General features: G+C 40.6%; 1 protein-coding gene across 2 annotated transcripts in view; it reads right to left on the bottom strand.

The window, feature by feature from the left end:
- Positions 1-23111, bottom strand: part of CMSS1 (cms1 ribosomal small subunit homolog) — a 358782-nt gene that overhangs the window by 156257 nt on the left and 179414 nt on the right. The window contains exon 1 of one of the 2 annotated variants that reach the window (XM_026658996.1): positions 11425-11474. The exons of the other annotated variant lie outside the window; for it this stretch is intronic. The gene's annotated coding sequence lies outside the window, so the exon portion shown is untranslated. Of the gene's footprint in view, positions 1-11424; positions 11475-23111 lie in introns of those variants that run through there. 2 annotated transcript variants of the gene reach the window in all.

Below are 23111 nucleotides of genomic sequence, written 5' to 3' on the forward strand. Positions count from 1 at the left end.
TAACAACTGCCTGAAGGAGAGTTTAAGTGTGGTAACTATTTAAGGGTGTGGGACAAAAATGACTAATTGTTCTGTGGAGGAAAAGAAGTGATGTAATTATGCTCATGTAGGGTTCTGGTAAGGATATCATTGTGCTGAGTTTCCTGAGTGGCAGTTGACTGAAATCCTTATCTTTTTGTGGAATAAATATGTGATATAATTGCATACTTCAGCATGTTATACAACTACAATAAAGGGATAATGACTAAAAAAAGTCAAGCAGAGCAGTCAAGTGCACTTAAAGTCGCACTGTTCATGTGAGGACACAGAGATTACTGTCAATATGTGTCACATTGATGCACAACACAACTTTTCTGGTACTTAAAATAGGAAAAAAATGCAACAAGAAAATTGCATTTTGGGAGGTTGGCAATAAATGAGCTATAGCAGCTCTCACATGGGTTATGAAGTTACCAGAACCTCAGAATGGCATTATATCCTTTATTTACATGACTGCTTAACTGTAGTTCTTTTATATTTAACAGATGTGGATTATGCAAAGATACCTACAAATGTCTGCTCTGCTTAGAAACTATTCTAAATTACAGTGTTCTAATTGGGCAAAGTTAACATGAAGATTGAGTAGTTACCTAATTTCTAGTGGCATGGTGTCCGGAGCCAGGGCCACAGGAGTTTATCCTGAAATACGCTCCCTTTGTCGCTCTGGGCAAGTCACATCATCTGTCTGTCCGTTTCTGCACCTGTAAAACCTATCACTTACAGGAGGTATTGTTAGGTTAAATTAATGCATATGAAGCATTTAATTTTGCCATCTAAACTCAGATATAATGACTGGGCCAAATCCTGCAGTCCTTACTCAGGCGAAAACGCTAGTTGAAGTCAGAGGATTCCTACGTGCAGTACGGAACCTCAACTTTAAACTGCAAAGTTGGCAGAGTTTGAGGGGGTACCAGCAGAGGCAAAGTATGTCTTCAATTCCTCACTAGACTATGGCTTGAGTTATCAACACCAAGAGGCCCATTGATGTTATGTTGCTGTTAGACCCACTCCTTCCCCTGCCCTTCACTGAATGACGCTTTAGGGTACGTCTACACTGCAGCTGGAGCCTAGGCTCTAGGATCCCATGCTGTGGGAGGGTGCCAGAGTTTGGGCTGCAGCCTGAGCCCAAATGTCTACATCGCAATTAAAGAGCCCCTGAGCCCGGCGAGCCTGAGTCAGCTGGCACAGGCCAGCCGCGGGTTTTTAATTGCAGTGTAGACATACCCATGGTGATTTCACATTCAGAGAGCTCCCTTAGCTAAAGTTTTTCTCTCAACTTCTTTGGAGCGGCCTCATGCACTACCGCCAGTGTTGTTTGTTTGCCTAAATGCTGACCAAATAGCTTCACTCACACTTTAGCAAAGAGTCTTTCCCCCCCCCAAGCGCTACTAGACTGCCTTAAATTGTGAAATTAAATGAAAGGGAAGATACTGAAAACACTGTAATTTAAGTGCATACAGTTGACGATCTTTCAACAATTTCAAAGTTATCTAAGAGTGTGTTTAATTCCTACCAATGTAGGCTCTTACACTGTCAATCATCACTATGCCATCTCCACTGGCTTTATAGCAGGAAGCAGAATTTCACAGGTGCGATACTGCTGTGTGGTCCTATTTCACACACAGATGGTTTTAGAAGATCTTGTGTGATCCAGCAACCAGATTCCAAAATTTTAAGGCCAGGAGGGACTCCTATGACCAGATAATATGATTTTCTGTATAAACATAGGGCATAGAACCTCACCCAGTAATTTCTGCATCAAGCCCATAATGTCTGATGGGCTATAACATACCTTTTAGAAAGATATCCAGTCTTAATTTAAAGACTTTGATTGAAGGAGAATCCACCATGTTCCTAGGTAACTTGTTCCAATATACAGTAAACTGACCATCTTAGAGTAAGTGCCTTAGTCAATGTTTTTACAGCATTTGGCACAATGAGGTTCTGGTTCACAACTAGGGCTCCTAGATGCTATGGTAATACAAAATGAACAAATACATAACAACAACACAGCAGTCAAACGTCAGACAAAAAGCTATCAGACATTTGGTCTATAATAAAGAACTACATTGATTTAGATTGTAAGATCCTCAAGGCACGGACCAGGCCTTCTCTTCTATGTCTCTTGGTGTAGGTCTACACTGCAATGTAAGCCCAGGCTCAGACTCAAGCTCAAGCCTAACCTGCCTTTCGTCTATACACAAATCACGCTAACCTCCGGTACCAGGGATGACCACGAGTACCAGCAGATAGCTAAAAAGCTGACAGCTTTGCAAATTTGCCTAACCAGTGACCAGTGCTGGGAGTGGATTAAGCAGCTCAAGAGCGAGTACCAGAAGACCAGGGACCAGAACCGCACCTCTGGCAACTTGCCAATCTCATGCCTATTTTATGAGTTTGACAGGGGGCTGGGCACAGAGCTCAGCACGGAGCCAACCATGGTGCATGACAACCTGGCCAGCCGGAATGGTGCCATGCTGTCTCCTGAATCCAGCATGGGGACTGCTGGGAGCCAGCAACAGGCTCCAAGAGAGGAGCATGAAGTGACTCTGTTTCTGAAACCATTTCCAGAGCAGGGTGTGGTACAGGATCAACAGCGAACTCTGGGTCCAAGCCCAATGTCAGTATTATAAAAAATCCAAACAAACACACGAATGATAAAGTCACTGTAATTGAGCAGCACCACAGGATCCATGTCCAGTCGCTGGATCCCACTATCCTATGGCAAGGTTCCATTCACACAATCTCTTAATTAGGTAACGGTTCACATTTAACTACACCTCTACCTCGATATAACGCTGTCCTCGGGAGCCAAAACATCTTACCGCGTTATAGGTGAAACCGCGTTATATTGAACTTGCTTTGATCCACCGGAGTACGCAGCCCGGCCCCCCCGGAGCACTGCTTTACCGCGTTATAGCTGAATTCGTGTTATATCAAGGTAGAGGTGTATTTTTTTGTGTTCCTCAAAACAGAGCACATGCATCTAATAATGGAATTATTTGAAATCTCTCACTAATCTTTAACCTGATTGTCTCTAAACCAGAAGCTAGCTGACCTCTGTCTGGTAGAAAGATGGTCATTCTTTGGGAATACTTCAGCCTCTGTGCAAAATCTATTTTGGAACTGCAATCAGAGAAATGGAAACTCTTAAGCATGATGTTACAATTCTCCAATTTCTGTCAATATTATGGTAGAACGGCATCAAGGAATTACAGATGCCATATTGCTGACTGTACATTGGATATCTGAAGGCACTCAAAGGATTAAATAGTAATCCTATTCTAAATGGTTCAGTTTGTTGTTTGCCTGGCAACTTCTGGAAGTCAAAACAAACATGGGATAGATGTTTTCCTAAACTGAACTCAGAGACGAACAGACTTTCTTTCCACTGTACATACCATTTGTTAGTAAACTGGTGCATATTTTCCATCTATTAATGTTCACTGGCACCATCTATACTACATGCTCCTTTCTTCTCCTACACAGCATCCCCTCTAAACCTCATTAACTAAACTGAAACAAAGTAGTGGAAGGGCTAACGAGTGGTCAGACATTTAAAAACAATATGTTGGTCTACAACCAACTGTAAAAAGTGACACTGATTGTAAAAGACTTTTTAAAAATGGCACCAAGAAGTCCTATGGCTGTTTATGAACCTTTTTGATATACAGTTTATATATACTTTATATGATATAAATACAGTAAGCTGTTGTATAATTAAGGATCCTCATCACATTACAGCTTTGCATTCACTTAAGCAAGGTCCATTATTTTCAACATACACAGGGCTCTGTCCTGAAGTGATTTTTCAGAGTCAGATCACCACCTCCCACAAGTAAAACCCATGGGAAGAAATTTCTGTGAGGTTCCCCTCTTCGAAATCCCCTTCACATCTCACTGGGGAAGTAGCATTTGCCTCCCCCGCTCTGAAGAAAGACCGCAGGGCCTGCCCCCTAACATGGCATATCCTGGGGCATATGGAGCCATGTCTCCATCATCAGCTCTGGAACTTATCCCTGGCTTCCTGGCATCGCAGCTCCATTACACTCATGCTACCAAGTACTCTCCTTGGCCACGGCTGCCCCTAGCATCTCCAAAGAAAAAATTAGCAAGTCCTAGGTTGCAATGTCTTTGCTGACTAAGTTTCATGGGGCTGGAAGGGAAACATTGTGTGTACCCTCTGGCCCCCATCTTCACTCATCTATCCATCGCCAACCCCACACCTCTAGAGGGACCCCTGCAAGACCAGAGAGGGGAAAGAACAATATCATAGACATGACTGATTCCCCCTTTCCATAAAAAAGTGGGAAGATCCAAGTGTGGAAGGCCCCCTCCTCTCTTCCTGGATATTGATGTGCGTGGGGTGATCTGATCCTAGTTCTGACTCAGTGGTTACAAAGACTAAGTTACCATGGAAGCCAATGGGAAATAAGAAATTACCAAATAACATCTGAGTAAGGGGGCTTCAGGATTATCCCCCACCGCATAAAAGTTTCTACATATACTCAGTAGTATTACATGAGATGACAATGCAGTCCAAATCTTGAATATTTTTATTTTCATTGATAGCATCAAAAGTATGCTAAGACTCTTAAAGATAGAAACAGGGAGTGCAAGTTTTAGGCAGCAGCACCAGGAATTTCAGGTTTACCATAAGTGTAATGTGCAGAATGAAAATTCATAACTTGGTTCCCAGGACTGCAACATACTAACTGCCTCATCTCCGACTTAAGAGCTGAGAGTGCTTAGCAACTGTCATAAGGTTATCAACACCTTGGACAATCCTGAGTACACATTTAAATTCCCATGGCAAATCTGTGCATTACTTCATGCTTTGTAGATCCTGGATTTCCTTCCTATACTTACAGATACAATCAGCATCTAGATACTTGGCAAGATTTGATTCAGAACCGATTGTTCCTATTCCTCAATCACTCAGACAGCTAACATGTACATTCCTGCCCCTTTCTCCTTAATTATCAACAATATTTATTGTAAAGACAGTGCACCAAAGTCCACTGCAATAGTTCTTTCATGATGATTAAATTGCGACAAAACATTTTGGTCGAAGAAAAAAGAATGTCTTAAGTTCATGAAGCTAAAAACCAAGATGCACAAAACTGAAGCATTCCAGAGTTTAAAAATAATCATTTTAAACTGCAAGAGCCGAGCTCTAATTTTGTGCAGTTCAGCATGACATCATGGTTTATATAGAGCCAGCTCAATAAATCAAACTTCACCTAATTAGAGATCCTACTGCATATCTACATTATTCAGACAAATAATTAAAACAGGACAATCCATAACACAAGCCAGATATGTTTACTAAAATATGTTCTTTTCAATCTTTTTTAGCTTCACTGCTGCTTACAGAGCTTTCACATTTACTAAATTACAGACCTGAAGCTTTTATTTTAGTCTGACTTCACTTTCAAGGAATTCTTCAATTAACTTTACACTGCTTTAAGCTCTTCATCCAATGAGAAAACAATCTGTGGTTTCTAACTCCTTCCAATGCCAATGGCTGCCATCCATGTTCGACTTTTCAGAGCCAGGCTCTGTTTGCTTAAAACCAACTAGTTGTCATAGCATTTTGACAAGCAATATTTTAAAAAAATGAAAATAAAGGAACAATACTTTGTGATGGGTAAATTAGTAGGAATAATTAGGTTTACTGTCACTTTTTGAACAGATTATAGCAAAAACTTGGTCAAACCAGAGCAATCAACTCAAAGTGAAAAGCCCTTATTAGTTAGGTTGTTACCAAATCTTCTCTGCATTTACTGATCATCTGTGACTCACTCTCTTTTTTTTTTTTTTTTAATTGTGGGTTTTGTTGAAAGCAGAAGTTTATGAAATGTAAAAACATTTTAAGTCCAACAGAAGGATGCTACCCAGCTAAGGTCTCCATCAGTGGAAATGCAAGAAGCTTTTTGAATGGCTAGATGTCCTGCTGCTAGTGCAACAATCATTTACTAAGTACAAGATGTCAAATCAAAAGCCAAATAAAATTTCATAAAAAGCACACACATTTTACTCATCAATTGCACCAACAAATGCAGTATTTGAAATATTAAGCCAATAATCCAAGAGCTAGCTTTCTATAAAAAGCATAATACAGCAACCTAGAAGAAATGGGAATACACAGAAAAGGAGACACACATCTATATTAGTTCAGTACCAGTTTAATTCTGACATCTGTTGTGCCAAATGTTAACCCAGGAAAATCATGGAAGAGTTTTAATTTACTGTAATATTGTAATTTATTAGGTGTAAAAATGAACCAAACCACACTCAAGACTATCTAATGTAGTGCATATATATGTTTACAATGACATGGCAAATGGACTTCCTGTAAGTACATGCAGAGTAAGCAGGTGAACAAAAGAATCCTTCCAAACTTTTGCTGGACATATTTTAGTTCAAGATAACATTACAGCCACATGCACTAGTCATGACAAATAGAATTGGAGGATTATTGGCAAGGTAGAGTTTTAAGGCCAATAGTGAATCTGGAGTCACTTGCACAGAATGTTCTAAAAGATCTGATCTCTAGAAATAATCCAAGTCATATTTTCTTACTAGTTCTCATCTAGAGTCAGGTGCACAGATATTACAGTGCCTACAAACCAACAGCTAAATTAACAGGGCTACACGCTACTTGAAAAGCACAACATTACTCAATTTTCCTCCCTTTTGTTCTCCTTCGCAAGCCTTGCTCCCACACGTCCCTGGTGGGGCACAGCAGGAAGCACAAATCTATTGCACTTCAGCTCAGGTGTTTATGCAGGCTATGTACTAGAGCAAGTAATGGCAAGCGTTAGGCGTAGTCCTACAATGTAAGCAGCAGTAAGTCTCAAGCCCCTTGACAGCATCCGAGGAGACATGGAGTTATGTACAGTCCTCAATAGCTAATGAGGTGGTTAGCTATGTGCTTCACTCTTAGGCCTTATTCTTCCTACCAAGCACAAGTAGTTTGGTGGCTGCACACGAGCACTCATTAATGCAGGATCGGGTTCTGCTCATCGTTTTTTATTTTGTGCGCCACACCTGCGCTGTACACAATCACACCCTTAATCTCCACCAATTGGAATTTATTTTATCAGTTTCAACGGGCAGTAAACACAGAACTGCAATTCATTCTATCAAGATCTGCTAAAGAAAAATGGATCTCCAAACCCAATATTCGCACTCTCCTTATCCTTTTCCACTTGTCCTTATTTAAACAGCAAATAAACAACATTATAAGAGTTTTCAGAAAACAATGTGGGTCAGACTTCCTGTTAAAAACCATACTGCAGGGATGCACTGCAGAACTCCTTATATGAGCAGGTAGCATAAGGGTGGGAGGAAGAGACTTCATTAATCTAATTCCACAATCCCACAAAACCCTTTTTGGAGAAGTGGTGCAGGTCTTGGGATCCATGTACGGGAGAGGCTGGAACGGCTGTTCTCCATTATATTGCATTCCCCTTCCGCTTCAAGAAAAAAAAATGGGAGTAAACTCAAGTTGACCCCGTGAGCATCAGCTTTTCAGGATTTCCTTTCTGCAGCTAGGAACACCTTTCTTTATTATGGGCAAGGTTTGGGATGATCAGGGATTCATAGAGTCAGAGCGCCTCAGGGCAGCTGGGACCCAGTTTGAAGGCAAAGGACTTGTGGATCTATAGGTTTTTGCTGGTTTATGAGAGTGGAATTCCAGGCTAGTTCCATGAGGGGAGCAAACCCCACACACTTCTAGGGATGATTTCCATTGCATGTACAATCTCATGAAGTGTCTCTGCCCCTATTTGGGAAGAACCCAACCAGGGATATGTTCTGGCCCATAATTATTGAATCAAGAACTTCTCTCAGGCTCTTCTACCATTTCCCCCAAACACCTGCCTTCCTGATATAAACCATTTTTTAAATCATGACCAACATCTAATCTGGGAACTATTGCTCCTGTTAGTCTGATTTGTAATTAAAAGAATCAAGGACACAAACCTAAAGCCTCAGCTCTGTTACTGTGTGCCATAAACTAGTTTGTAAAGTAAATTTGCTTTGAAATGACTACCTGTCTGGACAGAAACATAATGAATAATCGTTGTTAAAGGATAGCATTTGGGACCACGACCATAAAAAATTCCTCTCATCACTGGTAAGTGACCAGTGATCTTCTAACAAAACCCCAGGATTTCCCAACATTACTTCTGCAAGCAATAGTAAAAATTAAAAGAGGTGACCTCCCTAGAGCAAACCCACAGCCCTATTTTTGTAATGTGCTTTTGAAGCTCGATGCTTATAAAAATGAAATATTTTCGTTCTCTTGTGTAAACTTGTACAGATTGCTTGCTATTGATCTTCTGAGTCATGTTTCTGGCAGTAAATGAGTATCCTACTAGAAAATATAAGTGCTAGAGAACAACTGATGTAATGTATTAGTAATTTAAGTTTGTATTTAACTCTTTCAACATATTAGCAGGAGATACTCTCTGTATAAAATAAGGATATCCAAAGACATTGAAAACAAGGAACCAAAACATTTAAAAGTTACATTTAAAAGATCACATTTTAATGTGAAGGATTTGGATTATACTCATTTTAAAAAATATTTTAAGGTTATGAGCTACATAATATACTCCTATTAAGGTTTTTTTTAAAAGGGAAAATGGTTGCTTCAGTCTATAGGGTATCACTGAGAGAGCAGGATTACAGCTTAATCAGGCTGCTGTATTCAGGTTGTTGGATTTCTAATTGCTTTCTTTTTATCTGGGCTACACGCAGTAGAGCACCCCCATAAGCCACTGAGAAAACAGCCCTCATAAAAGTCTTTATAGGATCACCTCTATCCTATCTGTGCTTACAGAAAGCCAGACCAAAAGAAAACATATTGTAGACTAAAAGCTAACTGAATATAACAGAGGTGGCCAAACTTACTGACTCTCTGACAGGACAATCGTCAGAAGTTTGAGAGTCAGGGTGCGCCTGCTGAGGCTCAGGGCTTAAGCCCCACTCCCTGGCAGGTATCTCTCGTGTGGCTGAAGCCCAGAGATACCCCTTCCCGACTGTGCTGAAGCCAGCGGCGACACATGGGGGGCATGTGGGGTCACCTCCCCCCCGATTTTTGCCAGGGTTTGCTGGCCCCACTCGGTCACATGGTGCTGCCAGGCCCCCTCCCTGTGTGGCAGCTGCTGGAGCCAGCAAGCTGGGAGCTGCGGCCCTAGGGAGAGGCAGCGGCAAACATCTGGGAGCTGCAGGGAGGGGCCGCTGATGGTAAAAGGGAGGGTGTGCTTGGGGGCATGAGTCAAGCTGCATCTTTAAATTGTGGCCCCCCCACTCTCAGCATCCACCAGTGGTCTCTGGCAAAAGCCCCCAGCCCCACCACTCTACAGCAGAGAAGAAGCCCCGAGTTCCTCCCCCAGTCTGGTAGGCGGAGAGTAGGGGTGGGGGGCTCCGCAAGCCACACTTTAACTGTAAAAGAGCCGCATGCGGCTCGCAAGCCGCAGTTTGGCCACCCTTGGAATATAGATTAGAAAAAATTACACACACGCCTACCATATATATCTGTACTCTGTGCATTGCATATGTATACAAACTGTATGTGCATCTGCAGCCAAATGCTGCCTCTACGCTTACACAACCCAGAAATGCTCACCAATATTACAGGGTTATGGGGTCCTTGTCATAGGAGGAACATTCCACCATCCCTGCCACAAACTCATCCAGATAGTTTTGGTAGAAGCAGAAATAATCTGCAGAGGAGGGAAGCTGAGCGTCAGGGATGTATGTATGTACAAAAGCCAAATGGGAAGACTATGTTCCTTAGGTGAGGTGGGGCTTGAGGATTTTGGCACCAGCAAAGATCAGCATGAAAATCTCCTGCCCTTTGCTCCTCCTCCTGCTGTGCATGTGCTTCTGTGGGCAACGATGAACAACGTGCTCCCAGAATTTGTCTCATAGCCTCCGTAGTGTTAACTTGAGAACACCATCAAATCATCTAACAGATGGAAGGATAGGAAAGAAGCACACCTATATCTTCAGTGCATTAGAGAACTTAGCCACACAACTTGCATTGATTTTAATGGAGTGCTATGGCTAAATTCCAAGTACCGGTAAGTCTTTTCCAATAATCATTTGATTGTTGGATGAAGTTCTTTAGCCTGCGCTATGCAGGAGGCCAAACTATATAATCATAATGGTCTCTTCTAGCCCTAAAATCTATGAAAATTCAGATGGTATAGTTTAAAGACGAGGAGATCTCATTTCCCAGCATGTATTACATTACTTCTTTATTTTATTTTTAGTCCTCTATAAACATACAAAACCCAGAGGAATACACAGTATACAGAAGCGCAGAAAATGTGCTCTCACTTGCCTCAGTTGCAAACAGCTACATACCGTCCAAGTGACACATAGTTTTGACCAAGGAGATAGCAGTATCAGTGTTTCCATAATTCTTTATGAAGAATTACAGGATTTTAAATGTCTCTTTCCAGCATTACCTCATGCATGGGCCTCTCGCTAATTAAAACTATAGACATATAGAAAAAGCAAACATCAGCGCTGAAATACTATGTACCAATGTACAGTATCCTTGGCAAAAAGAAATGGCCTGCTGTTCTCAACCAAAAGTCCATTTCCATAAGTTAATTGTGAATTGTAACCAGACAAGATCTCTTTTCTAAAAAAGTTTCCAGCAACTGGCAAACTGGGTCCAATACACAGGAAATCATATTTATAGTTATACTCTCCACAATGTACCAATTCTCCTCTCACTAGGAGAACCAGTGGCAACTTCTAAATGAATGGTCTTGTCCCTAGAATTCTATCATCACAACATACAATAGCTAATTCTAGAGTCAATACTTGGGGGGGCGGGGAGGGGAAATATAGCCGAGAGGTCCCTTCCATTGCTAAACAATCCATAAAATAATGACCTATCAGACTTCTCTACTCAAAAGAGCAAGAGTTTGAAATCCTGCTTTTGCAACCCTTTGTCTTATCATTAAAACCATGATTCAGTGAGGTATTTAAGCATATGCTTAACTTTAAGCTAAACTTTAAGTAATCCCATACTATCCATGTGCTTAAATACAGCATTTAATTAGGGCCTAAACAAGTTACAGCCTCATCTGTACCTGCTAATTATAAACTCCTTTAATATGCCTACATTTTTAACATAGAAAATGGGCATGAAAACCAACAAAAGCATTTATATGAAACTTCAAATGCTCTTATAACAAGCATTTAAGAACACGTATAATTACTTGGTAATCATCTTGTCCATATGGTTTTTGCTATGATTCAGAGAACCATGCACCGTTACTAAGGCAAGCACCACTTTGAAAAGCAGAAAGGTAACATTTCAAAGCTTTTAATAAAGATTGGTTAATACTTTACCAAACGTGAAATTCCACCAAGGGCAAAAGCACTGCAAGAAGTATTCTTACCTACAATTAAAAAAAGTAAGAATCATCACTAAGTATTATCACACTTTAAAAACACCAGTAATTCCAAAATAATTAATTGTGGATATCATGACAACCATGGAACAACCCAAAGAAAACAAGACGCTAATATCAGAACAGGAAATTGCCATTTCTTAGACCCAGTAATTAACATTAACAGGGAGACTGCTAATATATACAAACAAGCAATAAAGGAAATTTTGTATTAGTACAGTGAAACCCAAGGGACCAGTTAAAAAAAAGGGTTACTTAATAGAGGTGGGTTTTCAACTAAAATTCAAATAAAACTACTGAGAACCACATGTGGAGACTTCAAGGTGGTCACTTAAGAGAGAAGCTTGCTTGCTGGAGATGAAGGTCCTTCATTCAGATTTCATGGTGTTTAAAAAATGAGCAATATTATATATTTATTTGAATTCTGACGTGTGTGCATGGGCTCTTATATGCAATCATTAGGCATATGTCTCACAGTGTCTTTGCTTGTCCTTGCCATGCTGAATTTTGAAGTTTGATTCCAAATAATTGTCAACTTTTGTAAGCAACTGTGATCAAAGTAATTTCTTTAGTAGCTAATTAAATTTTCACTGCACCACTCCCTTCTTTTCCGTTTACAGTGGCAAAGTGTGAAAATGGGCTGGGGACCAAAAACCACACATAAACAAGTAGTTTTCATTTTTTGTTGAAAAAAATCAATTTTTTAAAAATTGAAATTTTTTCACAAAAGTGTGTTTTCCAAAAATGTTTCTTAAAAAAGTTTCAAAATGAAAAATGTCAACCAGCTCTAGTTATTACAAGTTAAGAAAAATCAGTTTTTTTTCTTTAAAAATAATTTTTTAAATTGTGTTTATTAATCTTTGCTTCTTTTTACTTTTGAAAACTCTTTGCAGTTCCTAAATACGTATAGTGGGCATTAGTTATCCTGCAACAAGTGGTCTCTAGTGAAAGGAAAATATGTTTTATGAACAGGGTTATATGAAACCTGTGGCTAAATCCACAGTAAAATCTGAACAGGATTGTTCCTGTACTTGATTTGAAATTAAAGTCTCCATAAGCAAGGACGTTTTGGAGGCTTTGTTTATTTGTTCCTCATTGATATAAGTAGGCATGCGGCAAGTCTCCAAAAAGGGTCATATTTTTTGGAGTTTAATGTACCCACACTACACACACCCACATCGTATATTATTGAAAGCTTATTTTTACATCCATTTTGAAGAGGTATGATGTAGAGCTATCAAGTGGTGCCATAAGCCTGTAGGAGAGGTGAAACAATGGTAACCAAAATGAGAAAGTGTCCTTTTTTTTAGATAGTTCCAGATATACTGCAACATGACTGACTACAGTTTTTACTATTTAAGTTAATTTCAATACCTTAATGTGATATTTATTGGTCAAAGCTACCAAAAGAAGATGTATTAAAATATTTTTATTGGTTTTGCATGGGCAATTTTTTTTTCTCCCAGAAATGATGATGCTGTTTAGCATGTGGCAAAAATGGTGAATATCAACATTTTGCAATATATTAACATGAAAAGTTTTCACATCACATATTCTTAATTCTTAGAGTATCTCACAAGTTTTCTATATTTTCAACTAAAATTTGATGACCAGATCAGTCTCACACCAAAGGCTGTGCACCAGTAGCAGTAGATTGCATGCCCTCAGTTTGTACTGCCTAGTGGGTAGATATAAATGTATGTGAATTCCTAATGTAATGCTACTCCATTTGTAAGCTTTGGTACATACAATGTAGCATCTAGTATGCCTTGTAGAAGGTTCCAGTTTGTAATTGCCTACGCATACAGCACTATCCTTTGAAATATTCTAGAAACTAGCTTTTTAATTCAGTGATACTGATACACAGATCAGTATCAGTGTTAGAGATGACACTGAACCGTTTCATATTATGAATATGAAAAAGTTATGAGAGAAAGAAGTGGCCTAAAAAGTAGTTGTGAGGACAAAGTACACAAACAAGCCCTTGTCTCTGCACTGAAGAGGGATGAAAAGCATGTTACAGCTCTTACCAACCATGTCGTCAACAATATGACAAACCCGTTTGACCTTGAATCACTTCCAGAGGTAATTATCAACATGTCTACTGGACTGCAAGTAACATCATATATACAAGGGTCTCTACTGAAAATAGCAGATGTTGGTGAAGAACAAATGGAGAGATTTGTGAGAGGTGTATTTGATCCTGAGGGGACACTACAGCTTCTTCAGCCGAGTCACGAATTCTGGCATTCAAACATTTGCTGACATGGCTAAATGACCAAATTTAAGCCTAGCAAGGAAGAGACAATCACAGCAGCTATCAGTCCAGAAATTGATTTCTGCTGAGTCCTGTCCTTACCAAGATGCAAAGATGATGTTTCAATTGCAACTGTTCTTAATCATGCAATACAACCTGTATCTATGTCCCTCTTCCATGCTGATGGAACAACGAAACAAACAGACAAAGCTGAATTAAGGCATCAGCTGGAAGCTCAAACTGAAAGAATCCATGAGCTAAGAGCATACAACAAAGAAACCACAGTGTACATCAGACACCAGGGCTGTCATACAAATTATGGCTGGAGACAAATTCCACACATCTGATGAATTGGTCACTGAGTACTTGAGGCAGGTCCTAAAAGGATATGACAAAGCTAATTCTGTAATCAAAGTCTTTGACAGATATGACAACAGTAACTCTGTGAAAATTGCAGAAAGACCACGCCAGACAGGATCTAAGATTGGATGAAAGAAATACCAGGTGATTGGTGAATGCCCCTTTGCCTCCATGGAAAAAGTTTCTAAACGTGGCATCTAATAGGATGTAAAATTCCTCTTTGAATATATGGTTCAAAACGCACCTTAGAGTGCAGAAGCATACCCAACACAAGCCCTCCTTCTTACTGGAGGCTTTTCCAGTGGTGAAGTAGCAAAGTCCAGCATCATTAGATGTGTTGAAAAAGCCCAAGCCTTGCTCAGAACTCAAGAAGAAGTGGACACAAGGATGGTTTTTGGATCTCCTGGTGTCAAAGGACCCATAATAATTAGATCACTTGATACAGGTGTTTTGGTCTTTGCTGTTCACTCCTTTCCCAAAATGGAGCACATAGATAACATATGGATTGGAGCAGGTACCCTTACCAGCACAACTGACAAGCTTCGCTATGACACTGTGGGGATCATCCAGACCAATAAGGGGTGCTGTCCCCACCTGCCTTGTTACTTAAGGTGCCTTAATGCTATGCTGCTACAAACCCAAGCCTTGACACCATAGCTAACCTATAAGCATAGAAGTCTCACCCTGACTTCCACCACCCTAGTTACTCTTTGCAGAGTGACCCCAACAGCCCTTCCAGTCCCGGGTCTCCCCAAATTCATTTACCCCCCGTTCTTAATTACCAGACACTCAGACTTTTCCCCTCTGGTTCATAATCCCCAAAAGAGTGAAACCTGATCCCAAGTATCAGTTCACTTTGACACACACACTCTGCACAACAGTGACCTGCTTGGGATAAAAATAAACAAAAGCTTTATTTGATAGAAAAATCAAAGATGAAATAGTCAGGGAAAAGCAAATACAGACAAGTTACACAAAAAAATAAACAAAGACAGAACCTCGCGTTTTACACTTCTATATTAACTAGATTCCCTTTTCTAATACGTTATCTATTTCCACTGAACAGTTTCCCAGCGTACCTCCATCACAAAGGGGATCGAGCATTTCACAGACAGCACCCACCTTGATGCTGGCCCTCAGTTTCTGGATGGCCTTCATTTCAAACTCCTTTTCTTTTAAAGGTTTGCAGTTATTTTTTTTCTCTCTCTCAGACTATGGTGATTCATAGTATGAGAAATTCCCTTCCCTCTCAGGGCAAGTCTACACTACAAATTAACACTGTCACAGCTGCACTGCTATAGCACATCTGGTGAAGACGCTCTAAGCCAACGGGAGAGCGCTCTCCTGTCGGCTTAATAATGCCACCTCCGCGAGAGGCGATAGCTATGTCAGCACCATCAGCGTAAGCTCTGTAGTGTAGCCATAGCCTAAGGCCATGTCTGCACAAGCAAACTTGCAGGGCACAGCTGTACCGATGCAGCTGCACCCCTGTAAGATCACTCGTGTAGCCGCTCTATGTCGATAGGAGAAAGCTCTCCTGTCGACATAATAAAATCACCTCCATGAGCGGCAGTAGCTATGTCGGCGGGAGAAACTCTCCCACTGACATAGCATTGTGCACATGAGCGCTTATGCCAGCCAAACATACGTCGCTTGGGGTGTTTTTTCACACCCCTGAGCAACATAAGTTTTCCCAGCATAAGTGGTAGTGTAGACATGGCCCAAGACTGGGGTTTTCTTTTCAGTTTCATATTGTTCCAATGTTTTCTCATTAACTCTAATGGTCCGCCATTGTCTTTTCCTGACTGGCCAATGGATTGGTGCTTAAATTTAGGTTCATGTAAACAACTGGCTTGGGAGGAGTCCCTCCCTACTGTGAAGCATCCTTGAAATTGTAATATCAGTCATGAGCATACTATTCTATATACCCAAATTCATCCAGCTCTGCTGGTGAGGTTTTTGTTTTTTTTAATTTAGTTTCATTGTTTTACAAATCAAGTAGTATTTAAGTTATGAAAGGGGTTTTCCTAAGTTATGAAAGGGGTTTTCCTACTCTCTGAAGCAGTGTCTTGAAGCAGTAACCGTAAATAGACACAGACCTCTACTGACGCGTCACACATACAGAAAGGGGCTATCTCAGGATAAAAGTCTTATAGAAGAAAAAACAACAGGTTCCAGGTTAGCAAATGTCATATATACCCACACAGGGATGTTGGCTCAATAAAATATGGGACATGTTTGTTATGAAAAAATACAGAATCCTCAAACATAACAAAAATGTGCAATCTATCTTATCGCCACTAAACCAGACAGTCCAATGACCTTTAAAATGTCATTGTTGTAAGTAATCTAGTTTGCCATGTTGAATTTAATTGTAGATTATCATCTAACAATTTGTACTGGCTAATGCAATTAGTTTTGCTGTATTATTGTTATGGTATTACTTAGAGGCTAGGGTTACCATTCGTCCGGATTCTCCCGGACAAGTCCGGCTTTTTTGAGTTAAAAATAGTGTCCGGGGGGAATTTGTAAATGTCCGGACTTCCCCCCCATGCAGAGCGCGCGCGGCTGACAGGGCAGCCGGCCAGATCCTGCCACTAGCACGGGGCTCTGGCAGCCAGAGCCCCTCCTCCGCTTCCCCGTCCTCTCCCCTGCAGCTTGAAATCACTCCCCTCCTCTCCCTCCCTCCTGCTCCCTGCATTCACAGATCGCCGGCCGGCCGTTCGCATCGGGCCACCGGCAGTCTGGAGCTCCTCCCCCTGCTCCCCCTCCCCTGCTGCCCAGCGCGCCGTTCCGCAGCACTCTGTTCTGAGTGGCACGGTAAGGGGGCCAGGGGGTCAGAGAAGGGGCAGGGAGGTTCTGGAGGGGGCAGTCAAGAGACAGGGAGCAGGGTTGGATGGGTCAGGAGTTCGGGGAGGGGTGTCTGTCTGGGGGTGTGGATAAGGTTTTGGGCAGTCAGGATACAGATAGGGGGTAGGGTCCTAGAGGGGCAGTTAGGGTGGGGGGGTCTCAGGAGGGGGCAGTTAGGGGACAAGGAACAGGGATGCTTAGGTAGGGGGTGGGGTTCTGGAGGGCAGTTAGGAGCAGGGGTCCCAGGAGGGGGCAGTCAGGGGACAAGGAGCGGGGGGGGTTGGGGGTTCTGAGGGGGGCAGTCAGGGGGTGGGAAGTGGGAGGGAGTGGATGGGGGCAGGGCTAGAGCGGGGCTCCCCCCCCCCAGTGTCCTCTTTTTTGATTGTGGAAATATGGTAACCCTATTAGAGGCCCACACTGAGATCAGTGTCTCAATATTTTAGGATATGGCATATACACATAAGTGAAAGTGCTTGCCCCCAAGAGCTTACAATCTAAATAGACAAAACTGAGAAAGGAAGTATTATTATGCTCATTTTACAGCTGAGAAACTGACGTACAGAAAGGGAAAGGGACTTCATATATAAAGCATGTGGCGTAGTTGGGAACTGAACCCAGATTCATAGATTCATAGACTGGAAGGGACCTCGAGAGGTCATCGAGTCCAGTCCCCTGCCCGCATGGCAGGACCAAATACTGTCTAGACCATCCCTGATAGACATTTATCTAACCTACTCTTAAATATCTCCAGAGATGGAGATTCCACAACCTCCCTAGGCAATTTATTCCAGTGTTTAACCACCCTGACAGTTAGGAACTTTTTCCTAATGTCCAACCTAGACCTCCCTTGCTGCAGTTTAAGCCCATTGCTTCTTGTTCTATCCTCAGAGGCTAAGGTGAACAAGTTTTCTCCCTCCTCCTTATGACACCCTTTTAGATACCTGAAAACTGCTATCATGTCCCCTCTCAGTCTTCTCTTTTCCAAACTAAACAAACCCAATTCTTTCAGCCTTGCTTCATAGGTCATGTTCTCAAGACCTTTAATCATTCTTGTTGCTCTTCTCTGGACCCTTTCCAATTTCTCCACATCTTTCTTGAAATGCGGTGCTCAGAACTGGACACAATACTCCAGCTGAGGCCTAACCAGAGCAGAGTAGAGCGGAAGAATGACTTCTCGTGTCTTGCTCACAACACACCTGTTAATACATCCCAGAATCACGTTTGCTTTTTTTGCAACAGCATCACACTGTTGACTCATATTTAGCTTGTGGTCCACTATAACCCCTAGATCCCTTTCTGCCGTACTCCTTCCTAGACAGTCTCTTCCCATTCTGTATGTGTGAAACTGATTTTTTCTTCCTAAGTGGAGCACTTTGCATTTGTCTTTGTTAAACTTCATCCTGTTTAACTCAGACCATTTCTCCAATTTGTCCAGATCATTTTGAATTATGACCCTGTCCTCCAAAGCAGTTGCAATCCCTCCCAGTTTGGTATCATCCGCAAACTTAATAATCGTACTTTCTATACCAATATCTAAGTCGTTAATGAAGATATTGAACAGAGCCGGTCCCAAAACAGACCCCTGCGGAACCCCACTCGTTATGCCTTTCCAGCAGGATTGGGAACCATTAATAACAACTCTCTGAGTACGGTTATCCAGCCAGTTATGCACCCACCTTATAGTAGCCCCATCTAAATTGTATTTGCCTAGTTTGTCGATAAGAATATCATGCGAGACCGTATCAAATGCCTTACTAAAGTCTAGGTATACCACATCCACAGCTTCTCCCTTATCCACAAGACTCGTTATCCTATCGGAGAAAGCTATCAGATTGGTTTGACATGATTTGTTCTTTACAAATCCATGCTGGCTGTTCCCTATCACCTTACCACCTTCCAAGTGTTTGCAGATGATTTCCTTAATTACTTGCTCCATTATCTTCCCTGGCACAGAAGTTAAACTAACTGGTCTGTAGTTTCCTGGGTTGTTTTTATTTCCCTTTTTATAGATGGGCACTATATTTGCCCTTTTCCAGTCTTCTGGAATCTCTCCCGTCTCCCATGATTTTCCAAAGATAATAGCTAGAGGCTCAGATACCTCCTCTATTAGCTCCTTGAGTATTCTAGGATGCATTTCATCAGGCCCTGGTGACTTGCAGGCATCTAACTTTTCTAAGTGATTTTTAACTTGTTCTTTTTTTATTTTATCTGCTAAACCTACCCCCTTCCCATTAGCATTCACTAGGATAGGCATTCCTTCAGACTTCTCGGTGAAGACCGAAACAAAGAAGTCATTAAGCATCTCTGCCATTTCCAAGTTTCCTGTTACTGTTTCTCCCTCTTCACTAAGCAGTGGGCCTACCCTGTCTTTGGTCTTCCTCTTGCTTCTAATGTATTGATAAAAAGTCTTCTTGTTCCCCTTTATTCCCTTAGCTAGTTTGAGCTCATTTTGTGCCTTTGCCTTTCTAATCTTGCCCCTGCATTCCTGTGTTGTTTGCCTATATTCATCCTTTGTAATCTGTCCTAGTTTCCATTTTTTATATGACTCCTTTTTATTTTTTAGATCATGCAAGATCTCGTGGTTAAGCCAAGGTGGTCTTTTGCCACATTTTCTATCTTTCCTAACCAGCGGAATAGCTTGCTTTTGGGCCCTTAATAGTGTCCCTTTGAAAAACTGCCAGCTCTCCTCCTTGCTTGAACGCCAAAAACATACTGCTAAAGTTATACTCACACACTACAGCTGCCCTGGAGTTAAGTCCTGTCTGTTTCCTGATTTTTGTATATGGAGTGTTATCCCTCACAACTACCATCATAATACAAGCAATAATTTTATTTCATTCATATAATATTTTGCTTTTTTCATCTTCAAAGCATTTGACAAACAGTAACCAATTATCACAATTCCCCTGGGGAGATAGGCTAGTCAACATTCTTTGGAATTTTGAAATTTCAGTGAAAAATAAATTGAAAAAAAAAAAAGGGGGGGGGGGAATTGACATTAATTTCCCCCCGTATTTTTCTACGGTAGATAATATTATCAGCCCCATTTCACACATGGGAATTGAGACAGAAAGATATCAGGCAACATATCCAAGCCAACAAAAGGAGTCAGTGTTGGAGTTTAAAGAACTCAGGCATTCCCAGCTCTTAGTCCCATGCTCAGGTCACTAGCCGATATCTTTCTCAACAGCCATGCTGTTCGAACATGGTTAACGCTCTCTTTTACAAGAAGGGGAAGCCAAAACAGTCTTAAAAGAAGGCAGATAAGGAGGTATCATCTGGCCTCCCCCTTGACAAGCGATAGTCAAATAAAGTTACTGTAATTAATACAGCATTTTCTATTGGGACTTTGAGTCAAGACCCTAATAGTACAGTTCAGAAGGGAGCAATCTGACCCAAGACACAACTCTCCTCAGTAAAATACTGAGCTTTGAATGTTGGATCCTGACTCTAGGTTATAGCACTGCTTCTCTTTGTATCTTCCAACTACATTACATCTGTGCTTACATATGTGGCACTTCCATTGACTGGCATGCATATGACTGCCAGCACCATCTGCTTCCTGGTTTTGGTTGCTCTGTTTCTATCTGCTTGAGATTGTCCTTTCTTTTTTTACTTTTGAGTTTCCCCCGGTCATTTTGATGTATGACAGCTGTTGTGTACTTGTATTGGTTTCATTTTTGTTTGTTGGGTTTTTTTGATCATATGATTAATTTACATACTGAGCGTGCAAACTCTAGGCTAACAATCGGAAGAGCAGGTGCCAGAGGTTTCACGGATTCTCTACAGAACATAAAGTAGCACCATCTAATGTAAAGCTACGTACGTCATCTGCATGCTTCCTTTGGTCTTATTATTACATCATTGTGATTTTATACATTGCAAATGGCAATAGAAATACAATAATACTTGCACTTATTAATAAAAGATGGATTTTTTTCTACTTTTTTTTGAAGAGACATCACAGGGTTTCCATTAGAGACAAAGAGAGGGATACTGTAACGTTGTTGGCCGCAGTTGCATTTTAAACACTTGCCAAAGAGAACACAAGAAAATTTGTAAAATGAAAAGCTCTGGAGAAAATGAAACACTAAAAGATGTTGCAAGCCTCACTGGAAAAAAACTGTCTAACTACATACATTAACAAACCTAGTGATGAAGGTAAAAATAGCGATGGTGAACAGCACTGACTATAGACAAACTACATGTGAAGGCAAGACACTATGAAAACATTGAACAAAGCAAGTTATTTTTGTTCTGAGTGAGGCATGTCATGTGCAAACAGTAAATAAATCCCTTACAGAATTAGGTAATCAAATAATTGCAGACAATGCACTATAGTTCTGGCCACGAAAGTAACTTGGTTATTTTGGCTTGTTACACTTGTTATTAGGTTACCTGAGCCAGGACAGTCTTTAGTAAATCTGCTTCCTGCTTTTGGGCCCTTCCTTACTCAGAACTCCCATTGAACTCAGGAGTTTTGACTGGGTAAGGAACACTGAATGGGGTTATTTGCATATGGTTTGCTACTTAACTTAAGTAGCTAAGTGAAATTTCAGTTCAACATTAACTGGACTGCTGATGAAGTCCTTCCTCAAGATTTTAGGTGAAGGGTTTTTACATAGCAGAGTGAAAATATCTAAATTTTATTTTTGATTTTTACTTTATTAAAGAGAGTTTGTACTACACATTTGGTTTTGGTGAACAAAAATAAAACAAAAAACAAAATCTTAGAATTTTTTGAACAAGTTTAAAATATTTCAATGAAAAGCTACTTATACATTACTGAAACTTTTGCAACCCACATATTGTTAGCATAAGAACAAGACAGTGAAACATACCGGACCTGTTTCATTGCTCAAGCTGTAAATTATTTAAAAAACTCACACACAATTAAGTGGTGAAGAGTAAGTTAGATTTTCAAATTCTTTCAACATTAATCCATCCACAGTTTTATTTGTAATTCAGTGAAACCAATGCAGATTTCATAAGATTTTTTTTAATAAGAAAAAAGTGCAAACAATGTTAAGGTTGCAAGTGCAATTTTAACACTGTTCCTTTGTGTATATGCATTATGATAATCTTTAATTTCATGATCACATATTTCACAAATGATACAGCAGAATTTGTTCCATGACTTTAGAATATCTTAAATTTAAAAACCATACTCTTATAGATTTACATTATTTTCATTAAAATGAATTGTTCAGTATAACTTTACCTTAAATGTGTAACTAGATAAATTCTTGTCTCGTTAAAATATGCATTTCAATAATGCAATCCGCAACTACACCGCTACTTCGATATAACACGAATTCGGATATAACGCGGTAAAGCAGTGCTCCAGGGGGGCAGGGCTGCGCACTCCAGTGGATCAAAGCAAGTTCAATATAACGCGGTTTCACCTATAACACGGTAAGATTTTTTGGCTCCCGAGGACAGCGTTATATCGAGGTAGAGGTGTATGTATTATACCATTTATTTTCAACCATCAGTACAGTTTGTGTCAGGTACAATTCAGGGAATTACCCAGTTTCCTACAAAGCATACTTTCCTTTACCCATACTTTTCAAGTGAACATCGTTTAGAGGGATGTCATTCATTTCGGTCCCAACATTATCTATGCTCCAAACAAACTTTGTGTTCCCTCTCTTTTATTGTTAAAAATATCACAAATTAAGAATTATGAAACTGGGGTTATTGAAAGAGTTTTTCACTAAAAGAATGAATCCCAGGGCATTTTAAATGTCCACATATCCTTTTTCTATGTCCACCAGTTTAGATCTTTTTCCACACATTGTGTCCCACATTAGGGCTTCGACATGTTGAACAGTAGGAGCTGGCTGAAAAATGACAGCATATTTTCACTATTAGCCTCTATTGCTATACTTAATTTGTATTATGTTGTGTAAAAAATGCTTACAGTTTATATAGTTTATACACATAGTAGTAGACACAGTGCTACCATATGCTAAACTCGGGTGTATGAGTGTGCCAAAGACTTCATGATAGTCTGACAAAGGAAACGCACTAAGCTTGCAAAAGTCTGAGAACCTTCTGCATGGTGTTCATTGTGCTCATGCCCACAGTGATCTCTTTAAACGGGACTTGAGACCACTTGGCATCTCTTAGAATTATGCCCTAGTTCTAACAAGCCT

This window comes from Terrapene carolina, unplaced genomic scaffold (assembly GCF_002925995.2).
Source record: "Terrapene carolina triunguis isolate 2854851 unplaced genomic scaffold, T_m_triunguis-2.0 Scaffold558, whole genome shotgun sequence".
In the NCBI taxonomy this organism is placed as follows: Eukaryota; Metazoa; Chordata; order Testudines; family Emydidae; genus Terrapene; species Terrapene triunguis.